This window comes from Podarcis filfolensis (genome assembly GCF_964270895.1).
Source record: "Podarcis filfolensis genome assembly, chromosome: 13".
In the NCBI taxonomy this organism is placed as follows: domain Eukaryota; kingdom Metazoa; phylum Chordata; class Lepidosauria; order Squamata; family Lacertidae; genus Podarcis; species Podarcis filfolensis.
This window is the reverse complement of record NC_139615.1, coordinates 39,368,931-39,392,432: the sequence shown is the minus strand read 5'-3', so window position 1 is coordinate 39,392,432 and position 23,502 is coordinate 39,368,931. Positions and strand designations below refer to the sequence as shown.

The window sequence follows — 23,502 nt, the reverse complement described above, 5'->3', positions numbered from 1 at the left end:
ACCTCACGGACAACCCAAATAAGTCAGTTTAAACTGGACTGTATAAAGAAGTTTTAACTGCAAATGTAAAAAACAAACACATGTACAGATTAGACTAAAGGACCTTTAAGGTCCTTTCCACCTCTCTCTAGAATGGTAGCCTTTTCTACTGGTACTTATGAGGTAAACACCTCATGAAAGCTTCACTTCTAGCCAGCAGCAATGGGTATATTTTGCTGTTTGCTCCTATGCTTGTTTCAGAAGATTGAACACATTTTTACAACTGCTTTTTAAAAAGCGTGAGCCCTTAAAGTCTGTATCTTCTCCCATCATTTTTCCACATGAATTCTTTCCCCCCAGATAACAGTGCTGCTAGCAGACTAATTAAATGAGGGTGGTGTTATTGGCTGTACTTGATGAGAGCCTGATTTTCTGACACGTAGACTCTCAAAGGACACCCACCTGATTACCATTTTGCAGGATTTTTTAGGCGTGCATGCACACACGTGAACTTAATTTCCATCTGCCACACAGAATTTACCCGAAGACTCCAAACCGAAGCTGACAGCCTGGAAGTTTTGTTCACTGCTATGCTATCACATCCCGAATCAAGGTTATGCCAAACTGTACTGGCAAGATCAGCATCAAATGAACATGAAGCAGTAGGCAATGAGACAGTGGTGCCCTGAGATATGTCTGCAGTTTGGGATGATCTTTGGTTGTCTCAACTGAAGTTACTCGTGACTCATGGGACGAGAAGCTTATTTAAACAGAAAGCAAAGTTCTAGCCCTCGTGAGGTATACAGAGAGAAGCACAAGATATGGTAGAGAGAGAAAATAAATAAATAATATAATATATAATATAATATAATATAATATAATAATAATAATTTATTTATACCCCGCCCATGTGGCTGGGCTACCCCAACCACGCTGGGCGGCTTCCAACAAAATATTAAAATACTGTAATACATCAAACATTAAAAGCTTCCATAAACAGGGCTGCCTTCAGATGTCTTCTAAAAGTCTGGTAGTTGTTGTTCTCTTTGACATCTGGTGGGAGGGTGTTCCACAGGGAGGGCGCCACTACCAAGAAGGCCCTCTGTCAGCAGTGCCTAGCATGACTAGTGTTCAATTCCAAAGGCTTCAACTAATTGGTTGGTCTCAGCTGACTGGCTACACCCAAGGTACAGCTTCGACTGGCTGGCTAAACCAGGTGAGGGTAGCCAATGGGTCTCAAACCCTCTGCTGAGTTAGGGACTTCTCCATGTGAAAACAGGCTCTGGTGGACTGAGTGGACAAGACCAATAGTGGATCCAATGCCCATGCTGTAGGGACCCGAGGGACGGATGGGGCTTGTCAACCTGGGAAGCCCAACTAGGACAAGGAAGACTCTCATCCTAAACCTCTGTTGCTTTGGGGGGTATCTTCAGGAGAAGAAAAGGCTAAGGAGTAAAACCCCTACACAAATCTGGAGTGGAGTCCCTAAGACAGTTGGGTGGTGCCTTGGACACCATCGGCAACTCCTGCAGCCAAACTGGTGCTAAACGTACTGCTCTGCTTTCCTTTGGACCACATCCGCAAGGCTGAAAGAAGGGTCTTGTTGTCTTGCCCAGGTTTGCGCTCTGGGGAGGTAACTTTGGTGCTACTAATGCAGTGGTTTGACTTCATCCCCGGGCAGTGGCGTAGCGTGGGGGGTGCAGGGGAGGCCGGCCGCACCGGGCGCAACATCTGGGGGTGTGTGTGCTGGCACTTGCAGTGCTAAAATCAGTGCTAAAATCCATGGGTTAGGGGGCGCAAATTACTTGCCTTGCCCCGGGTGCTGACAACCCACGCTACGCCACTGCCCCCGGAGGCGCACTCCATTGTCTCTTGAGACAGATGGATGCTAACGATCAATGAACAATAACTCCCATCATCATCATCATCATCATCATCATCATCCTGACCAAGCCCAACCTCCTGCAATTAGTTCTATTCCTTGGATATCACTTTCTACTGCAACTTGCATAACCAACAGAACTTGCCTTAGCTCTAAACCAGGGGTCAGCAAGGTTTACCTTGCCTGGGCCGGTTCACTCCAGTGGAGATCTCTCCGTGGGCCGGACTGCGCACATGCGATTTTTGGCGTCTGCGCAGACTCATTTTCCAGTGTCTGCGTCTGCACAGATGCGATTTTCAGCGTCTGCATCTGCACAGACGTGATTTCTGGCGCCACGGAAGCGAGTCCCCATGCCATGCTGTGCTGGTTTAGCACCGTGCGTGGGGATTTGCCAAGTGGGCGACTCGGTTCGGGGGTGGCTCGTGGGCCGGTTGAACGACCCACATGGGCCGCTTGTGGCCCATGGGCCTTAAGTTGCCTATCCCTGCTCTAAATGGACAAGGGAGCCTAGCTATGTCGAGGTCAGGATTTGGGGTTCCTGTCAGTCTGTAGGCAACTTTTCATAAACCAGCCTGGCAACATTCAGGAAGGATCAGACTCAAAAGCTTTCTAGTAGCGCAAGAGAGAGTGGGAAGGAGTGGAAGTGAGAGTCATGGGGAAAGAGAATGATGATGACATTGGGTAATTTAGCCCCATCCTATTTCACAGCAGAAGAAGGTGCAACTCAAACACATGCTAAGCTAGCTACTTCCCACTCATTGTAATCACATAGTCCCCCTAATAGAGTGGCATCTTTGAAAAATTTTTTTAATTAATCTTTATTTTTATCTTCCATAAAAGACAGAGAGTGTCTCAGCAATAACACATCATTCCAATATACAGAAGGAATCAACAGGATACAAGATCAGGACTAATTAAGTGGTCATTAGACAGGCATAAGAACATTAGAGAAAAGGAAGGCAACGAGTCCTGGAGAAGCAAACCAGCATCTTAATCCTCAAACAAATGCACTGCAGACATTTTTTGTTTCCTATGGGACTTCCTTCAGAGTTTGTGCAGAGCTCAGACTATGTCAGTGATACAGCAGCCTAGGCAAGTGTTATGATTCATAAATTAAAATAACCATTAAGAAAAACAAAATCATTTGTCATCTGCCATTTACCAGGAAACAAAACGATTTTCAGTATTCATTATAGCATGACTACTCTCTCAGGATGTATGGGGTGTTAGGGGAAGGGAAGAATCTCTGGTGGGGGGCATGTCATGCTCTTTCCCAAGTAGTTTGTCCACCTTTGGTTCCCGCCCTGCACTCAGCTCTCACCTGTGGCTCCTAGAAGCTGTCAGCCTGTGACAGCAGCCACACCCCAGGAATGGCTTCAACTGGCTGGCTGAAACAGACGAGGGCAGCCGATGGGTCTCAAACCCCTTGGTGAGTTAGTGAATTCCCCTGCACGTAAAGAGTGGCTATGCCACTGACCCCATTGGCTCTCAACAAGAAGGTATCAAGCTAAGTAACTGTACGGGAATCCCCATAACCTTTTCAGTTAAACAAGGTATAAGAAGATTGTTTGGGGAAATTGCCTCCCCTTACCTAAAAGCTGGCACAGAAAGGAAAGCCTCCAAAAGAACAGGAGGATCATTATTGCCAGGCCGACTTCAATATTTGCTCTGCATTTCTCCCTTTGCCAAGTAAACAGCAACAACAAATATCTAGGTCAGCGTTTGGCTCCTCTGTTGCCCTCGTTCTACATTCTGTACTTCATACCAAAGTGTCTTTGGTGCATGTGTATGCTTAAAAAAACCCCAGCTATAGTGGACATGTGAGCATTTAATTAACACGTGAGGGCTGTGTTTGAAGGCAGCCGACTGATCCTGCATGATAAACTGGTTGTGTTTAAAGGTTCTGCTGGTGTCCCTGGCAGTTAGTTGCCTGAGTCTCTTCCCAGACTGCTGCCTCTGCTTTCTCAGTACAGCACCCCCTTCCTCCTCCTCTCAGGCATTCAGGTTTGTGTCTCAGAATGCAAAGCTCCTTTCCCCACTTTGTGGCCCAGTTAAGAAGGTTCATGTTTAAAGGAATGTTAGGCAGTGCCACTTGTTTTCCTTTCACCAACAAAAATACATTTCTATGCTCTGGGACATTACAAAAGGGGGGTGGGGAGAAGAGAGCGAAAGAGTATGCAGAACACCAGAAGCAACAACCTAGATTTGGGAAACAAGTGCTAGGACTGCAGACCTAGCTGCATATTCAGCCCCTTGTTAGGAAGCCTAAACACACAGAAGATGCTTTTTCTCTGAGTCGTGCCGCTGGGGTGACTCAGCACACAGCAAGGGCATATTGTGCAAGTCCTGACTAGCAGCAGGTACGCCAAATCTGTGGGGAAGTCTCACATGGTCAGCCCCTGTCCATGCGCGGTTGTGCTGTTTAAAGGACCGCCAGCAGCTCCTTCCATGTAGCCAGGGCACATGCTTAAAAGGGCTCCTCAGACCTCTAGATCAGACCTGCAGGGAGGAGGGAGGAGGGAGGGAGGGAGAAAGCACTCAGCAGCTGCCTAGCAACCACTCATCCATTAACCCCGCAACTTCAGGTAGACATTTCAATGCTCTACTGCTCAAGCCAGCCATCATGGCATCAGATGGAGGGGGAGAGCAAGCTTAAAATATGTACTCTGCAGATGAAGGAGGTCTCACCATAACATTTGCAATTTTGCTGAGAGGAGCTAAATATCAAACTTGCCAGGGGATGAAGGGGCAGAGGAATACCTGTGGGTTTATATCACTTGAGATGTCTACCCTCTGCCATGTATTTCCTTCTGTTGTTTGTTCCCACACAGCCAAAACTTATAGAATAAGAAGCATGGTCCAAGACTGACTGATAATTCTAGCAGGAGCATGACAAATTCTAGGTTTGGTCCAATAACCTCTTCAAGACAGCCAGCACCCAACCTTTATGCAATGGAGGAAGCGAAAGGCTGGGATAGAATCACAGAACCGTAGGGCTGGAAGGGACCACGAGGGTCATCTAGTTCAGCCCCCTGCAATGCAGGAATCTTTTGCCCAGTGTGAGACTCAGACCCACGATCCTGATATTAAGAATCTCATGCTCTACCGACTGAGCTATCCCAGCCTCCCGAGTCTCGGTTCAAAGACGGGGCTCAGATCTATGGATGGGAGAAACAACTGTGAAGTATTTCACTAACTGCAGGCACTACTGCAGCCAGTGGTGTAGTGGTTAAGAGCGGTAGATTCGTAATCTGGGGAACCGGGTTCGCGTCTCCGCTCCTCCACATGCAGCTGCTGGGTGACCTTGGGCTAGTCACACTTCTCTGAAGTCTCTCAGCCTCACTCACCTCACAGAGTGTTTGTTGTGGGGGAGGAAGGGAAAGGAGAATGTTAGCCACTTTGAAACTCCTTCGGGTAGTGATAAAGCGGGATATCAAATCCAAACTCCTCCTCCTCCTCCTCCTCCTCTTCTTCTACAATGGTCATTTCTAGCCAGCAACATTTATGGTGAGCCGCTGCTTGCAGTTCCGCTGCCGAGGCAACGGTTGAGTTGCAGCAGCGTCACAGAAACTTCAATTATTGTAACCACTGATGGGAAAATATCAGCCACAGAGACCTGACAGTTGGACAGCACTAAGGAAGTGGAATATTGCTGTGAACAGAGAAGAAACAGAGGGGCAGGCAGAACTAGACTTTAGTAAGAGAGACTGAGATGTTGCTGCTCCAAGTCTCCTTGCTCTCCCTTCTGCAGGGAGGGTTGTATTGTACTGCAATACAAGATGGAGTCACCAGACTGTATTCAGCGTGGTGCTAAGAAGATAGCTCCATCAGCAAGCAGAAATGCTTGCGTTGACGAAACAATTTCCCCCTCTTGTCCCCCTGCTTGCTGTCTGAGGGTTCTCCTGACCCTCTGGAGGAGAGGAACATCTGTTGCGCTATTGGGAACCTTAGCACTGGCTTCTGCTAACTCGTTGAGTTAACTGAACACGGCCCACTATGCTGTGTGTCTCCCCATTCCAGTCTCATATCAATGGCTGAGACAGTGCAAGGATTCAGCATTGCACATTGTGTTGGAGGACCTAAGGAAGACACATAACAAACCAGTTTCTAAAGCACAGTTTAGTCCTGGCTTGTTTAAATTAACTACAGTTCCCCCCTCCAAATGTTTAGCCATAATGAGGAAAATTCTGATCTCGTCCTTGTAGCAACGCCGTAGGAAGAGAGAAAAGCAGGCAGAATGTGAGGCCCAAGCTCATGCACATAACTCTTAAGTCATAATTTGGTATTACATCTGAAAAGGCCCATGGAGTGGCAGCAACACAGTCTCTCTCTTAATTCTCAGAATTGCTTTTATTTTGGGAATTTGAGTTTGAAAAGAGATAGATGAGCTGTGAACCCCAAGGAGCCAGAAGGCTAAAGATGCTGTCTGAGATAGAGGACAATAAGCTCTGTGGTTAACAAGGGCAGGTTGATAGTAATAATGTTTCCTTAGCAACATGTTCTAATCTTTAAAGTGAAATATAAGAGGACTATTAACTGATTGGTTACAATCCCATCAGCTTAAAGATGAATATATGGACAAAAAGGCTTTTTTGACGAAACCTCTAAATCGGAAAAAGAGCTGTTATGGAGGACGAACAGGTTAAATCAGTTATGATACACTGGGCGAGAGACTTTGGACCTAATATACAACTTGCAGCATGGGAGAGGTTCTGGAACTGGGATTTAAAGTTTACAGCATGCTATACTCTGAAAGAAAATTATATGAAAATGATTTATCGCTGGTATTTAACCCCTAGCAAATTAGCTAAAATGTATAAAACAAGGTCAAATACATGCTGTAAATGTAAGGAAAAAGAAGGCACCTTTTATCACATATGGTGGACTTGTAAAGTAGCAAAAGAATTCTGGGAGATGATATACAATGAACTGAAAAAAATGTTTAAAATAACCTTCTGTGAATTTATCGAACTGGCTAAAATGACGGCAGCAATTAGATCACAACCTAATCAAAAACTAAGGAAAGAATGGGAATGTGTAGAAGAATATATGGCAAAGTATTGTTCCAAAAGAAATTTATTGATATGCTTAGACTGAAGTTCATAAAGTCAGGTTAAAAGACGGAAAAGATACTATGGTTTATTATGTAAAGTACTTTGTTTTAACACAACATTAAAGGATATAAAATAACTAAATGATGTCAAGCACGGGTGGAGGGAAGTCACAGGGACATAAAAGGAGAAAAGGTATAGTGACATATGGATATATATTTACAGAATGTAAAGTAAAGAACGCTAAAAGATGTTATCTTTCTGAATGTAATATTGCAAGAAACAAAATAAAAATAAAAATAAAATAACCTTCTCTAAAATACCCAAAACTTTTCTTCTAGGAATTCTAGGTGCCGAAATACTAAGGGACCAGAAGAGACTATTTATATATGCGACCACTGTTGCCCAGATGTTACTAGCCCAGAAATGGAAAGAAGACATAGTCCCTACCAGGGAAGAATGGCAGATTAAACTGATGGACTATGCTGAAATGGCAAAAATGACCAGAGGAATTAGCAATCAAGAAGGCCAATATTTTTTAATAAGGAATGGGAAAAATATATAACTTATCTTAAAAATCACTGTAAACAATTAAAACTATTAGTAGGATTGGAATGACACTCGTAACTGAACATTGGGCTCGTAAATGGAGATTTAATAGAATTGGATTAATGGAGCAGATGCAAAAGGAAAAAAGTTAACATAAGGACCCACAAAGGGGAGGAGGGAAGTCCCTGAGAATTTATGGAATTCTCTTTAGGGTTTGGTTGTTTAACAATTGTTTGTAAATTTCAAAATCTGAAAATTAAATAAATTTATGAAAATAAAAGAAAATTATAATCTTTAAAGTGAGTTGCCACTGTGCAGCGGAAGTGCAAACTGCATTTTAGTGGTTCCTCACAGTTTAGCATTAGATCACAATGCAGTTGCATCAAAACTGATCCCTTTTAGGTGCGACATAGCATGTTCCATCCCTGCCCAATTTGCATTATGGTCTGGGGCGGGGGCAGGAGCTATTCACTTCCCCACACTATGTTAATCATGCAGCGTATGCAACTAAGCAGTAAGTCTTATGGCTAAAGCTTGGGAATCCTACACAACAATTAGCAGCTCCAGCGCGAAGTCACTGCATGATGAGAAGGCAGCCCGGAGGAGTTCTCCCAGGGCCATAACATAAAACTGGGTCAGACAGCTGAAAACAAAGAAGTCAAAAGTCACGTCTCATCCTAAGATTTCAAAATGAGTTGTTTCAGCCAAAGCCCACCTTGCAATTGCAACTGGAACTTTTTATTTAGCAGAGGGGTTTTTAGAGTGCACGGACTGCTGCTTTAATGCAGTACTCTAAAATCAGTACTCTCCTCACCAACAATTCTTGAGCATACATAGGACAATGATGCGAATTCATGGATATGAGTCTTTGCGCATTGTGTCGTTGCTGATCTTGGGATAGCCTCCAAGTAGCCAGTGAAATCTGGATGAAAAGCTGGGGGAATGCGTGCTCTGCAAGCAGCTATAGCATATGCCGGCAGAGAAGACGGTTATGTCTGTATTAACGTTTCAGCAATTATTAGCCCTGTGCTAAAATATAGAGAAGGGACTAGAGCAATGATGCTTTATGCTGAACCAGACAAACCAGCTCAGTTCTGCCTATACTAGGGGTGCAGAACCCCTCCGAAGAAGAAGAAGAAGAAGAAGAAGAAGAAGAAGAAGAAGAAGAAGAAGAGTTTGGATTTGATATCCCGCCTTTCACTCCCTTTAAGGAATCTCAAAGCGGCTAACATTCTCCTTTCCCTTCCTCCCCCACAACAAACACTCTATGAGGTGAGTGGGGCTGAGAGACTTCAAAGAAGTGGGACTGGCCCAAGGTCACCCAGCAGCTGCATGTGGAGGAGCGGAGACGCGAACCCGGTTCCCTAGATTACGAGACTACCGCTCTTAACCACTACACCACACTGGCTCCAGATAATGTGGGACTCCCAATTGCTGTTAGCCCCAGCGAGTGTACTGAACCATCAGGAATTATGAGTGTTGGAGTTCAATTACACCTGGAGCAATATGGGCTCCCCATCCCTTGATTCACACATGTCTGTCAGGGGTTCAGGCAGAAGCCTTTACCATCCCCTGCCTGGAAATGTCTGGAACGCAACTTGGGACCTTTCATATGAAAAGCAAAGCTGTGCTCTTCCCTTTAAAGTGAATGCACTCAGTGTCTCTTGGCCTGGTTCAAATCATACAGGCCATTTGGTAACTTTCTCTTACGAGTGAAAACATGGCAAATATATAAACATTTATTCATGTGCCTGATGAACCTGCCTTTGAAAAGTTCCAAGGAAGGAGATTCAGCAGCAGCTATTCAGCAGTTTTCATTGCTTAACCTTTTAGAGTTCAAAACTCCTCCCTTCCTCTCTCTCTCTCTCTGACTCTCTATTTGAATCCACTCACATTTTCTTATAGAAATCAAGTGGATGAAGAAAAACTTTAGCTTCTAACTAATTACAAATATAATTGCTTGGCATGATTAATCAATCACCTACAATACATCCATTAAACCATAAGCATCAATTTAAACTGCAGCTTGCAGGAAGCCAAAGTGGCAAAGAATAAATAACGCCGCATAAGCTTCTGGTCCCTGGAAATAAGTGCATCAAAGCCTCGATAGCAGCTATGCAGGTTTTCGTCACATCAAAAGTTTTGGTTTTTAAATGAAGGACACACAATTTTTTCAGTCTTCCTTTACAGGCAAAGTTGAGAATTCTGGGAATGTTATCTAATGCAGCAGAAAGTGGTTCCTGAGTTGCAGGCGTGTTTTGGTAATGATTTGACCCCACCCATCCTTTCAGTGGGTGGCATGGCATATAAAATCCAAAGCATATATGTAGCATTAGACTGTGAATTATCTCCTTTGAAAATAGCACCCCCCTCTTTTAAGGTAAAGGGACCCCTGACCATTAGGTCCAGTCGTGACCGACTCTGGGGTTGTGGCGCTCATCTCGCTTTAGTGGCCGAGGGAGCCGGTGCACAGTTTCTGGGTCATGTGGCCAGCATGACTAAGCCGCTTCTGGCGAACCAGAGCAGCACACGGAAATGCCGTTTACCTTCCCGCCGGAGCGGTACCTATTTATCTATTTGCACTTTGACATGCTTTTGAACTGCTAGGTTGGCAGGAGCAGGGGCTGAGCAACGGGCGCTCACCCCGTCGCAGGGATTCGAACCGGCGACCTTCTGATCGGCAAGTCCTAGGCTCTGTGGTTTAACCCACAGCAAACCCCCACCCCCCATGACATGAATAGAATCTTAGGCAGGTCACAAATTACTTCAGGGACTACATTTGGCTTATGCGCTGCAGGCTGGCTGTCCCCATCACAGAATGCCAGGTTCCCCATGGTAACGCTGGCACCCTTTGGCCGTGGAACAGTAGGCTCAGGCCAAAGAAGCAAGGGCTACTTTTACCTCTGTCATTCTCAAACTGTATCCAACTAAAGGCTTAAAACTATGCTTCCCTTGTTGCTGTTATGGGAAAGCAGCAGTGTCCAGGCTATCTGTCAGCGAGTTCCTGTTCCTGTTTTCATGACTCTAGCCCAAGTCACAACCATGGGACATGCAAATGGAAAGCACTGTCCCCAGTACCCTAGTCAGAGTACAGAGTTCACTGGTGCCTCTCACAACACAAGGCTCCCTTTCCCGTCTTTTGCTGAGCAGATGGGACAACTCCACTGATCTACCCCGAATCTAGTCCACAGTACTGAGACAGCACTACTGCAGTACGTAGGCAAGTCCGTGATGCCCTGATGTGATACCTAAGCTCCGAAACATGTGCTCGCCGGGTTAAGATGATAAAACGGGTGCTACAGAATGTGGAAATGGCTTTGCGTACATGACAGAAGTTTAGTAATCCTTATCAATAATGGCACCCAAGATTTTGTGGACACTGCACAAATAAAAAATTGAGAGGATACAGACACACAGCACTGATAAAGATTTCCAGGCATTACTCTGGACTCAGTTATTACGTGCGGCATCCTTCATTGATGCAGAAGACCACACCACAGCCTGGCCTACTAACATAGAGAATCTCTCTACCACCTGAACGCCCATTCCAGTGGCAAGCAATTGCATATACAGGGAGAAGTTGTTTCTCAGCTCCGGCAGAGCCCCCAGGTGATACCCATGCTATAGAGGTGCAACAATTCTGTGGGATCCTTCAGTTCTTTGGAATCCTGAGCTGTGAAATCTATGGAAGAGTGTGTAAGGAATGAGATAAAGTCAAGGGCAGCTCACTGGCAAATGTTCAGCTCTCTCCCATATATAGGATGACTTCTCAAACCCTATGTCCTAATGTGTGCACCTGCTGACTGCGTCCTTTGGCAGCATTCCTAGCATTTCCAGCTTTGAAGTCCCGATGTTGCACCAACAACAGTGCCTATATAGTGAAAATCATCAAGCTCTAAACAGACATCAGTTCCCACAGGGCTTGTGCCATTAACCTGGTTGTGCCATCGCCCAATCTGGTTCTCACAGTACAAAGAGGTCTGCAAGACAGGGAAGTCAGTCCGCAGTGCTGCCTCCGCCTCCTATGAATCAGCAGAGTGCAATGCCAAAGCAGCATGAGGCATAGCTTGGGCTGCTCAGCTTTCTAGGGCTTCTCAATTGACAAACTCGCCTGTCGGCTTTCAAATTGCATTCCCAACTGGCACATGTTGCCCTATACTGAGTCAGATCACTGCTTCTCACGGCCCAACAACGCCTTACTCCAAGTGGCAGTGACTCTCCAAGGTCCCAAGGAGAGGTTTCCTCAGCCCTGCAAACCCCAAATCATTTCTTTAAAAAAATAAAAATAAAAATCCAGGTGTAATATTATTTAAGTGCTCATTTCGCAGTTAAGAAATCCACCTGTAAATTTTGCTTTATAATGCAGCATAATGATCATGGGTTGTACTTTTTGTATCACTTGATATAATCTTGTCCTTTTTATGGCATTGCCCCAGACAGACAGAACCTGGAATGAAGTTGCTGGTAAAAACAAGGGCCATGACTCTTGCTTAAAATGCCGGGTTTGAAAGACTCACAGAGCAGCAAAGTCAACACAGGAACAAATTAGGAACAAATGGAGGTGGTTCAAGATACACAAAGCCTGAGCTTCTCTACAAAGTTATAATAATAGATCTTTCAGAACTAACGACCGGATGTATCAGTCTCTCATCAATTTCATCATTGGCCAACCACTGAGAAAAACCTGAAAGCACCATCCCAGTTGTTAAGCTCTGTTAATTTAAAAGTGATATGGACACTATTATTAAGGCTACGGCTGCATCAGATATTATTTAGTTTGGACTTTTGGGGCCAAAAATAGATTTGGTGGGAGGAGTATAGAAGTATTTCTTTTAAAAACTTTTTTTCAATCTTGTTTTGTTTCATTCTTTCTCTCTGCCACTATTTTGTTGCCTCCCCGCCCTTTCAAGTTGCTGTTTGCTTCTTTCTCCTGCACTGTCGCAAGGGAAACCCAATACAACCTTGCAAATGGAATGATATAACAGAATATAGCCAGATTTGGCTGACTATATTACTGAAGGTAATTTAAGCCCATTGAAGGTAACAGAGAGCAATGAAAACAAATAGGGTGATTATTATTGCCAAAAAATCTTGAAGGGGGGGGCAATTTTTAACACTGCCAAGAATACGGCAAGCGCATTCAGCTTAAACCTTCAAAATATCTAGTTTTCATGGTTGTGAGGAAAGATTTGAACACATTCAAGCAGCATCTGCATAGAACAACTTTATGCATAGTTTAAACATCGCGTATGCTTCTGCAATTTCAAGTACAGAACAAGTCTTTCCTTGGCACAGAAATTAGACTATGATTTCTTATGCTACAACAGCAGCAAGAATACTCATTGCAAAGTATTGGAAGACAGAAGATCTACCCACCGTGGAAGAATGGCAGATGAAGGTTATAGATTATATGGGACTGGCAGAAATGACCGGCAGAATCCGAGACCAGGGAAAAGAGACGGCGGAAGAAGATTGGAAGAAATTTAAGGACTATCTTAGGAAACATTGTAAAATTATTGAAGGTTAGAACGATGTTGATTCAGAAATTAAGTGGTTATAAGCTGTAATGATTATGTGATCAAGAAAAGAAAGGTTAAAAATTATACAGAAATTAGGGGAAGGATTTGCTGAACTGAATTAATTAGAGATTGGAATACAGAAAGGGGAGGTATGAGGAGGTCGGGAAAATAAGTTTTATGAATATAAGGGATTGAAATTATACTTGTTGTTGTATGTGTTTCGTATGTATTTTTACTGTTTCTGTTTTTTGTGTTGTTTTTTCTATTTTATATAAACTTTTAAAACTCTAATAAATATCTTATTAAAAAAAAATTAGACTATGATTTCTTTGACTTTTCTGTTAGAGGGACAGCCATGGCCTATTGCCATTTTGAGATCTCCACAGCTTTCACCTGGTCACGTTTCTGGCAGACAATTGTCTATCAGGAAAGCGAGAATTTCCAGTTCTTGACTGAAGAGAAGGTTGGAGGAGACAGGCCCGCCTAGGCAGGCAGGCTCCAGTCACTTGCTCTGTTAATACATCAAAACCTCAGCTTATAAAAACCTGCTGAGCACAGGAGGGTTTCAGGAACGTCAGTCTTTGGCACCTGGGTTATGCACTGAATTGTTTAGTCAAAGCAGCTATTGAGCGATATGAGGAAACGGGGATTTCTATATCAGTGTCACAAGGGTGCTGCTGTGAACTTGCTCCCACTTGAATCCTCCCAAACACATAGAAAGTAGATTTCCTGTACAGTAATCCATTAGTCATAAGGTCTCTGTCTTTTGAAACAAGTAAACAGTTGAAATGATACTCCCTGCAGTAGAATAGAAAGGGGACTTCCTATCTAAAACAGAAGGCATATTGGACTAGAAGGAGGAGGAGGAGGAGGAGGAGGAGGAGGAGGAGGAGGAGGAGGAGAAAGAGTCCAGCTGATAAAGCTAAATGGAACAGAAATTCAACACTCTACTTGGGACTTTTCAGCATGGTTGGTCAAAGTGTGCCCATCTGCACTTTACTTTTTGGGTCTTCTGAATCTTCCAAGTCTTCCTCAAGGACAAAAGTGTGATATGTCCACAAACCACAGGTGGAGGGAGTAATCCAAAGTAGACCCAGGCCCTCCCAGGCACCCATTACAGCTGCTATCCCACTTCAGTTTTCCTTGAAAGCATCCACAGAGATAAAATTGCCTGCAGAATCCAAACTAGGCCAAAGAGAACATGGCTCCTCCATTTGAACAGCGTAGCTTTCATCCCAATGGCTGATGGTTCACAAAGCATTGGCCAACACAGCCTTGAAGCTCATTAAGTGAATCTTTACCCAGCAGAGGGAATCCACCATATTTCATGCAGAGAGAGAGAAACAGTACCCACACTGATGTTATATTTCACGCCTAATAACAAACAAAGTTAATATAGCGAGGCACATCACATAGAATGCTGACAAAGAGCTGACAGGTCAAGCACTAAGAAAAACAGCTAGACAGCTAGAAATCTGGTTTAAATGTCACCATTAACACTTTGACAAATATCTGCTGTCACTTTTCATACAACGGAGGTTTGGCTACAAGGCCTGAGCAGGGCTTGAAGAGGATGAGTTATGCCTGACCCAGTTTTCTGAAACATCCTCCTGACTCCTCATGAATAGAGACGGAAAAGAATAGGGAATCCAAAAAACACCCACACACAAGCATCTTTTCCCCCCTGCCTGCTTGAGATCCTTTCGATTTACTAGGTTACAAAATGAACAGATTGTGGAACACAAATACAATGAGGTTTGGGGGGTTTATCAAGGGAAGATGTGAAGCAGTAGAGATGACAGGGGAAGAGATAAGGGCCTGGGCAGGCAGCTGGAGAGGCTATTGAAAGACATGGTCAACCATACTATGTGTACCAAGATGGTGAAACTGTTTGGGCTTACTACATAGTTCCAGAATCAAGGGAATTTCAAAAAGTGTGCACTGCTGCAGAGCAAATGCTGCTTTGCCATATGTCAAATTGCTAAAGCTCCAAATAAATTTATTTACTGGTCAGAATTTTATATTGCCCTTCCACAAACAATCATCCTTAGGACAGTTTACAAAAGTTAAAAATAAAATAAAGATACAATTTTTAAAAATCAACAGAACCATAAAACAAATATATTTTTTGGAAACTCGCTTGGGCCACATTTGCACTGCATCATAGGTTTTGTTACAGATATGGCACGACTATAAATGCAATGATACAACACAATTCTGAGCAAAGAATGTATGTGCAACAGTATATCCATAGCTACCTTATAACAACAGAAAGCATGGTAATACAAATGTTTGTTTGACAGCCTAAGTACTAGGGATAGAATGGTCTGCAACAAGATAATGGCTCTCATTATTCCAGATCCACTCTATTAAAATGGTATAACCACTTGGCCAGTGGATCATCTTTAAGGATTAAAAAATTAAAAAATAAAACAAACACAGGCGTGCCAAATTGGGGCACTTTGATTATAGTTGTAAAGCCAGGATATTAATAGATAGCCACTCCACCAATTTGGCAGAATGGGAGATGCAATTAAGTTTTTCAGGTGTTGTGTGTGTGGTTTCTTTTGGCTGGAGGTCATATAGGAGAGGTGATCTGGAGTCTCTACCCAAGGTGTGAATCACTGTTTGAGGAGCTGAAGACCTCATTAACTTGTTCTCATAAATGCTTGGCACTTCAAAAGCACCTCAGATGCCTTCCAAATTATGCCAAGTCAGAGTCATTACCTCAGTCTTGAAGCTGACATAGCAAGGGCCTTCGGCCAGAGAGACAGTTAATAGTTTTTCAATCCCAGTTGTCTCATCTCTCTCTCTCTCTCTCTCTCTCTCTCTCTCTCTCTCACACACACACACACACACACGCATGCGCACACACACACACAGGGACCCTGACAATTAAGTCCAGTTGCGAACGACTCTGGGTTTGTGGCGCTCATCTTTCTTTACAGGCTGAGGGAGCCGGCGTTTGTCTGCTTCCGCAGACAGTTTTTCCAAGTCATGTGGCCAGCTTGACTAAGCATGACTAAGCTGCTTTTGGCGAACCAGAGCAGTGTACGGAAACGCCGTTTACCTTTCCGCCGGAGCGGTACCTATTTATCTTCTTACACTGTGTGCAATGGGAGCTCACCCCTTCATGGGGATTCGAACCACCGACCTTTCGATTGGCAAGCCCAAGCGGCACAGTGGTTTAACCCACAGCACCACCCGCATCCCTATGTACTGATATACTTAGCCCTGATTATAAAATATATACACTAGCTGTTTTCAAGCTTTTAGTCTTCCGTGGATCTTTTTCAGCTGGCAAGAAATCCCTGTATGTCTGCCATGAAACATGCAGTTCACATGGGAATGCTGACCAGGCCTACTGGGTCCCCAAAATCCCCACGCATCATTGAGAGTTGAAATTCTAATCATAATTTGCAGGTGCAGGTGCCCTATCAGAATGAGATATTGGAAATGCGGAGAAATATCTGATGAGAATGTGGAGTTAGCTGAATACGGAAACTTGAACTCTTTTATTGCTGATCTGCCACAAACGGACCGCCCCATCGCAGGATACCTACCAAGAATATCCCTTGTTATTAAAGAGTCTCAAGTCTGCTGGTCTATGCTGCAGCCATTACAGCTGGAAAGGAGGGGGCAAGTCTGCTGTGACCATCCAAGCGCTTTACACCTTTACCAGAAGAATGGGTGACCATGTGTAGGTGAGAACATGCGGCACAATAATATCCTGACTAAACATTAGGAAGAACTTTCTGATGGTAAGAGCTGCTTGACAGTGGAATGGACTCCTTCAGAAGATGGTGTACGCTTTCATTTAAGATTTTAAAGCAGATGTTTCATGGCCATCTGCCAAGGATGTTTTACTTGAGATTCCTGCATTGCAGTGAGTTGGACTCTCGGGAACCTTTCCAACTCTGCAATTCTATGCAAATGCAAGGGGCTCACAATGGCTTGTTATGCAGGTTTGAAAATACCACAACGGCATCTTAAAAAAGAAGCCCATTGAAATATTGTAATTTATCAAAGAATATACGTTATAATTTCCGATGCCCACTGTTGCAGGCGTAATTTCATTTACGAGACGCTTCCCATGGGGCTTTGCAATACGATCAAAGCAGAATAACACAATATATAAAAACAGTTGAAACATTTGCATATATAGAAACATTAGATATAAAACCATTTTTTAAAAGCAGCAATATAAAAAGCAATTCAGATCCGACACAGACACTAACCAGCGTAAAAACACATATAATGTGGTAAAAGTTGTTTTATCCCTCTTGACTCGAATATATACGTAATTCTGCCACTAAAGCGAGCTTTCTTCATGTGTTTGTTCATAAGTAATCAAGTATCCACACTTGCCTATTCATTGTATTGGAAGCTTGGTAGCTGTATAATTAATTTCACAGAATGAACATGTATACGCAAGGCAAATCAGCAGCTACTTGATCAAGAAATATGCACAAACTACAAGGTTTTTTGTACAACTTGTTAAAAAATTGCAGATAGGGATGCACTTTGGATTGTGGGTTATTCTGCTTGCTTAAAGACATGTTTGTTGTTGTTGTTATATGTATACTCCGCCCACGCTAGCAGGCTTACAGGATATCTAAAATTGATAGTTTATTGTTTGGATGGTTTTGCTATTATTTTTTAAGAAAAGAGAATGATAGATTGTGAAACACCTAGTAATTCTTCAATGGTTTTAATTTCAAAATGCATCAGATAAAAAATAAATGCATTGAAACAAATGAATGGTATTTTATTTTTAAACCTACTTTTTAAAAACACCAAACAGCAGTTTTTGGTTACAAGTACAGAATGGGTCATCTGTCAACTAGTTGAATAGCTTCAAGCTTTCATAAAGATTCTCCTGTTCAGAGAACAATTAAACAGACCAAAATAAATCCCGGTATGTGAAAGAGTCATGATTAAAAAAAAGGCACTCTTAGATCTGCGGTTAAACAAAAATGTAGTAAAAATTAATTAAGTAAAGTCTTTCAGCCTTACTCATTGGAGGGTTTGGGAACACACACAAAGGCAAGAGTCACTGACTCACTCTCTCTCTCGCACACAAACACAATGAATGCACATGACCTGTGTCCAAGAAACCCAAAGTAGCTATCTACAGCCCAGAACTGCCTCTGGACACATCCAGAAAACTATCAGCTAAAAAGATAAGAAAAGGCTTGTGGGGAGGCTGGGGGAGAGAAGTAACCTTTTTCTGATTAAAGCTATCAGGCAGATGGTCCTGCTTCCATTCCTGTCCCAATAAAACAGCAGTAGCAGCAAAGTTATATGTCTGCCTGAGAACAAGGAGCCACAGAATTTCCCAAGGAGGCAGACAGGCAAATGCCAGGACAGCTGCTTGGGGCAGATGGATCTTTTGACAGCTCCATAATGCTGCTGTCGGTGAATTTAAACTCTGGCTAGAGCAGCCAAATCAGCTACCATCTGTTTGTGAGTGTGCACAAAGGATTTGGGAGCAGCAGGTAGCCTAAGAAAACTAGCAGCAAGAACAGCCACCTTTAGATCCTTGGGACTCGGGCGGCTTACATGCTTACTGCATTCAACACACATTTTTGTAGAGCACGGGCCACAACTTGCTGCTACTGTTGGAATTCCATGGTTATCTACTCAGGATGAGAGGAACATTGTCTCCAGCCTACAACAACTTCAGAAGGATTCTACTGCTAGATAAAGAGGAGGGTCCCTAGATGGTAGGCACCTTGAGAGAAAATGGGGATCCCAGAGAAGACAATTGCAGAGCCACTATCGGGCAGCAACATGCCATGAATAGAGCTTTATTTTGAGGTCATAAGTGTGTTACGTTCAGAATTTTGATTTTAGTTGCCATAGGACATGCACCGTTTGGTTTTGGGGTTTTTTAAGTCACCGTGTACGCTCAGAAACTAAAGAAACTTAGATCCCTGGGATGCCAGAATATGGTATACAGTGGTACCTCAGTTTGCAAATGTCTCCACTGTCGTACGTTTCGGTTCTCGAATTCCGAAAACCCAGAAGTACAGTGGTACCTCTGGATGAGAACAGGATCCGTTCCGGAGCCCTGTTCGCATCCTGAAGCAAACGCAACCCGCATCTGCTCGTGTCACAATTTGCCGCTTCTGTGCATGTGCGTGACATCATTTTAAGCGTCTGCGCATGCGCAAGCGGCAAAACCCGGAAGTAACGCACTCCGTTACTTCCAGGTCACCGTGGAGCGCAACCCGAAAATGCTCAAGCTGAAGCAACTTTAGCCCAAGGTATGACTGTAAATTCTTCCGTTTTCAACGTTTTTCGGAACCCAAACGTGTGACACGGCTTCCGCTGAGTGCACGAAGTCTTGCAACCAATGGGAAGTCGCACCTAGGTTTTCAAACGTTTCAAAAGCTGAATGGGCTTCCGAAACGGATTCAGTTCAAGAACTGAGGTACCACTGTATACAGCAACTACAAGATTGTGGAACGGGTTTCCAAACCAAACTTATCTATAGCCAACCATGCAGGCGTTTAGAAAAGTTTGTCCCATAAAATATTTTCACATCCTCTAATCTGCCTCTGTTTCATTTAAGTGGACTAGTTCAGATATTAACAATCTCCACGAAATAAAACCATGGTTTATTAAGCTGAGAACAAGCACTGTGCCTGGGTACTCCCCTCTTTGTTCCTGCCCTCCCACAGTGGAGTGACTGTTTCTATAGTGGTTTGTTAAACCATGGTTTCCTAATACCACCAGATCTCAGTTAATCCTGGTTTACTAACAAGGTTATGAAGCCAGGACTATAAAATGGCTAGTAAACTAAAATTAATCCATCTCAGTTTGCTATTTCAGATGTAACAGGAAATTGTGGGTTGCCATGACTGAAGCATCAAAGCCAGCATATGAGAGGAGAGGTGAATGCCGCCTGCATTAATAAACAATGGTTTGCTGAACTGAGATTACGACACCTGAACTGCCCCTCAGCATTACTTTCATGGCTTAATTATTTGTGGAGGTTTATGTAATGATTTCAGGGTGCTTTTTGTAAGTAATGTATAGATAAAATAACATTAATTGAAAATGAAATGTACCGTATTTTTCGCCCTATAGGGCGCACTGGCCCATAGGACACACCTCGTTTTTTGGGGGCGAAATGAATAAAAAAAATTTATTCCCCCCCCCCAGCCGCGGGGCTGGGGCGGGGGAAGCCTGAGCTTCCTCCGACCCCAGCCCCCAGAACAGGCTGCTGCCCACAAGCCTTGCGAGCCTGGCGGCAACTCCCGCCGGGCGCGCAAGGATTGCGGACACATGCGCGAAGCACGGGGCGCCCTCCGGAGGGCACCCCGTGCTTCGGGCTGCAGGCTGCTGCCCGCAAGCCTTGCGAGCCCGCGGGACCTCCCGCTGGGCTCGCAAGGCTTGCGGATAGCTTCCTGAAGCCTGGAGAGCGAGAGGGGTCGGTGCGCACCAATGCCTCTCGCTCTCCAGGCTTCGGCGAAAGCCTGCATTCGCCCCATAGGATGCACACACATTTCCCCTTCATTTTTGGAGGGGAAACAGTGCGTCCTATAGGGCAAAAAAATACGGTATATTTTAAAGGGGTAGTTAGGGTCTTTTCTGGCAAGTTGCTTTGCCTCACATACTCTTGCAGACAAGGCCCTGTCATTAGCTAGGATTTGGCTGCCTCCTTTACCGGCATCCTTTGTCAGCAGAAATCAACTTTCCAACAGCATACAAATGCTTAAGTGACAGATAAATCTGACATTAGCAAGTTTTCAATGGCTCTTTCGAGTGGAGGTGTTCTGCACTTCTGCAGAGAGCCATTTCCTCAGGAAGATGCTTGCTCATTAACATTAAGGGGAAACTATAAACCTTGCCATGTCTCTATATCTGTCTCAAAAGAGACACTGGCATTATGCATATTCAGCTTCAGCAACATCTCCAGTGCTTCTTCTCAAATAGAGAGGAAACCTTGCTGAAATGGGGAGGGGGGGAATAATCCTGAAGCTTGCAATTGTTTAACAGACTGCAAAATAAATTATTTGAGTCGGAGCTCATTTGGTATCCATACAGTTCTTGAGGGCAGCATTTAATGGAGGAGAAGGAAGCAATCCAAGCTTAAAATTAAGAAAGAAAGAAAGAAAGAAAGAAAGAAAGAAAGAAAGAAAGGAAGGAAGGGAGGGAGGGAGGGAGGGAGGCAGATTTTGAGGTTTTTAAGCTGAAGGGTTGGACAATATTAAAACTAGATTTTAAAAAGCAGTTCCAAAAACTGAGCAGCGGATGTTGTGAATGAATCTCATTGGAGTCCAAGCGGCAAGGACATCTAACACACTAAAGTAAGAGATGTAAAACCTGTGGCCTTCCAGCTGCTGCTAGACTACAGCTACCATAATTCTTGACCACTGGCCACACTGGCTGAGATTGATGGGAGTTGGTGTCCAATCACATATGCAGAGCCTTGAGATCTCCACTCCTGCATTAAAGAAACCCTCAAGGTTGCTCTGGGCCAATATGAAAAGAAGCAGAGTAAATAAGAAGTACTAATATTCAGCATTCAGATACAGTGGAACCTTGGTTCTCGAACTTAATCCGTTCCGGAAGTCCGTTTAACTCCCGAAACCGTTCGAAAACCAAGGTGTGGCTTCCGATTGGCTGCAGGAGCTTCATGCACTCAAGCAGAAGCCACGTTGGATGTTCGGCTTCCGAAAAATGTTCAAAAACCAGAACTCTTACTTCCGGGTTTTTGGCATTCGGGAGCCAATTTGTTCATCGACTAAGCCGTTCGAGAACCAAGATATGACTGTATTATGTGCAGTGCAACCCAAAGCATGTTTGCGGATGGAAAACACCTACTGTGCTGAATCTGGCTTGCTTTTAGGAAGTGCTTCATTATTATTATTTTGGTAAAATGAGCTGCTGGTACCTATATCTTGATAAGAGCACTGTGAGTTCCAGCACAGAATGGTTGCCATAGACAGAGGGGGAGAGGTGACAGGACTCTGTAATGTTGAGTACCATCACAACAAAAGCACTGCTTCTAGGGAGTGCAAAAAGCCTTCGTTCTTGAAGTGCTACACATCTGGGGAACTTGTGGACCTGACAGCTCTGCCAATCAACTGACACCAGTTATTTTCCCCATTCAGCAGCTGCTGGGCCTGAGGTTAACACACAGTGACTTTCTTAAGATCGCAGCGAGCTCACGGCTAAGGTGAAATTTGAAGCAGGGATCCTGGCTGCCACTCTTAACCACAACGCAAAACCAGCTCTGTTTACAAGAACATAGCATTTGTTTGCTGAGCACAAAAGCTCCACTATGTTTTTGGAGCACAGGAGTGAGGGTGGGATTTCTAAAAGTACTTTTGATGAGAATGATGAAAAACACCACCACAATGTTTGTGTAAATCTGATGTTAAATGAGAGTAGTCCTTGGCCGGGCAGTATCTCCATTTGCAGACCAGAAAACTGCACCCACAAACTGCAACATCCACAGCTCCTGAATGCTTCGTATTTCAAGTCAGTCTGAAATGGCTTCTGTCTGCTTCTGTCTTCCCTCTGCCCTCAATTGCTTCACCCATTTCCTTTTCCTGTACCTTCAGCACCAACCCTTCCAGTTTCATCTCCTTGCATACTGGATGTTTAGTGACCCAAGACTAGGCTCACCTGAAACAGCTTCAGCTGACTCAGCTAGTCTGACGTGTGCAGGTGGCTCATGTTATTCCGTGTGTCACTTGTTTATGAAAAAGCCTGGTGATCTGGCCCCATTTTACAGAGGTTAAAGAAAAGGAAAAACAAACAGGCAAGGGGAGAGGCATGTGTACACTGCATTGGAGAAATGAGGAAAATATTGCATGAAAGTGTCTGGCAAGTCTCATTTGTTTTGACTGGTATAGTTGGGAGATCCTTGTATGCACAGCATAGTGAGCCAACAGCAGAGGGACCGTCTGCTAGGCACAAATATTCTGTGCCAACATGTAACCTGCTCCCCAGTCCTTTCTCCACCTTGACCTGTAACACAGGAGTTGTCAAAAGTTTGCCCATCACTCACAAACCATTTGTATGTACCAGAGACTTCAACCCACAAAAACAGGATAATCTTTGTGAGTACTGGTGAGTTACACAGCATATGATTGTGTTTCCCAAAGCAACAAAAGGTGCTTAGTTTCCCTTTTCTTTTAATGCTCTCTTGATTTATTACGTTTATACATCAGCTGTAATTTGGTAATGTCCTAAACAATAATGTCCAAGGATTCCACTTGATAAGCGGTTACTATTTTCAAATCTAGCTTCGGCACCTCAAATCTCTTCATGACATGTTCCTCAGGGCCAAACAGCAGCTCACCCCTCAGAAGCAGAAACTGACTTCATATTTTTAAAGACATCTTCCACAAATCTGAAAGCTGGGAGGTAGATCTCAAGCAAACAAAGCAAAACACATTGGTTGTGCTTGCACGTCACACTAAACCATGGTTTTAGTGAGATGCATGAATTGTAGCAATAGTCAAGACTCGTTCATTCCCTGCCACTCCAGTACACACTCCTC

The 23,502-nt window shown here is 43.9% G+C and overlaps 1 protein-coding gene across 2 annotated transcripts in view; it reads right to left on the bottom strand.

Moving 5' to 3' along the window:
- MYO1D (myosin ID) overlaps window positions 1-23,502 on the bottom strand; it is a 178,907-nt gene that overhangs the window by 31,016 nt on the left and 124,389 nt on the right. The gene's annotated exons all lie outside the window — the stretch shown is intronic.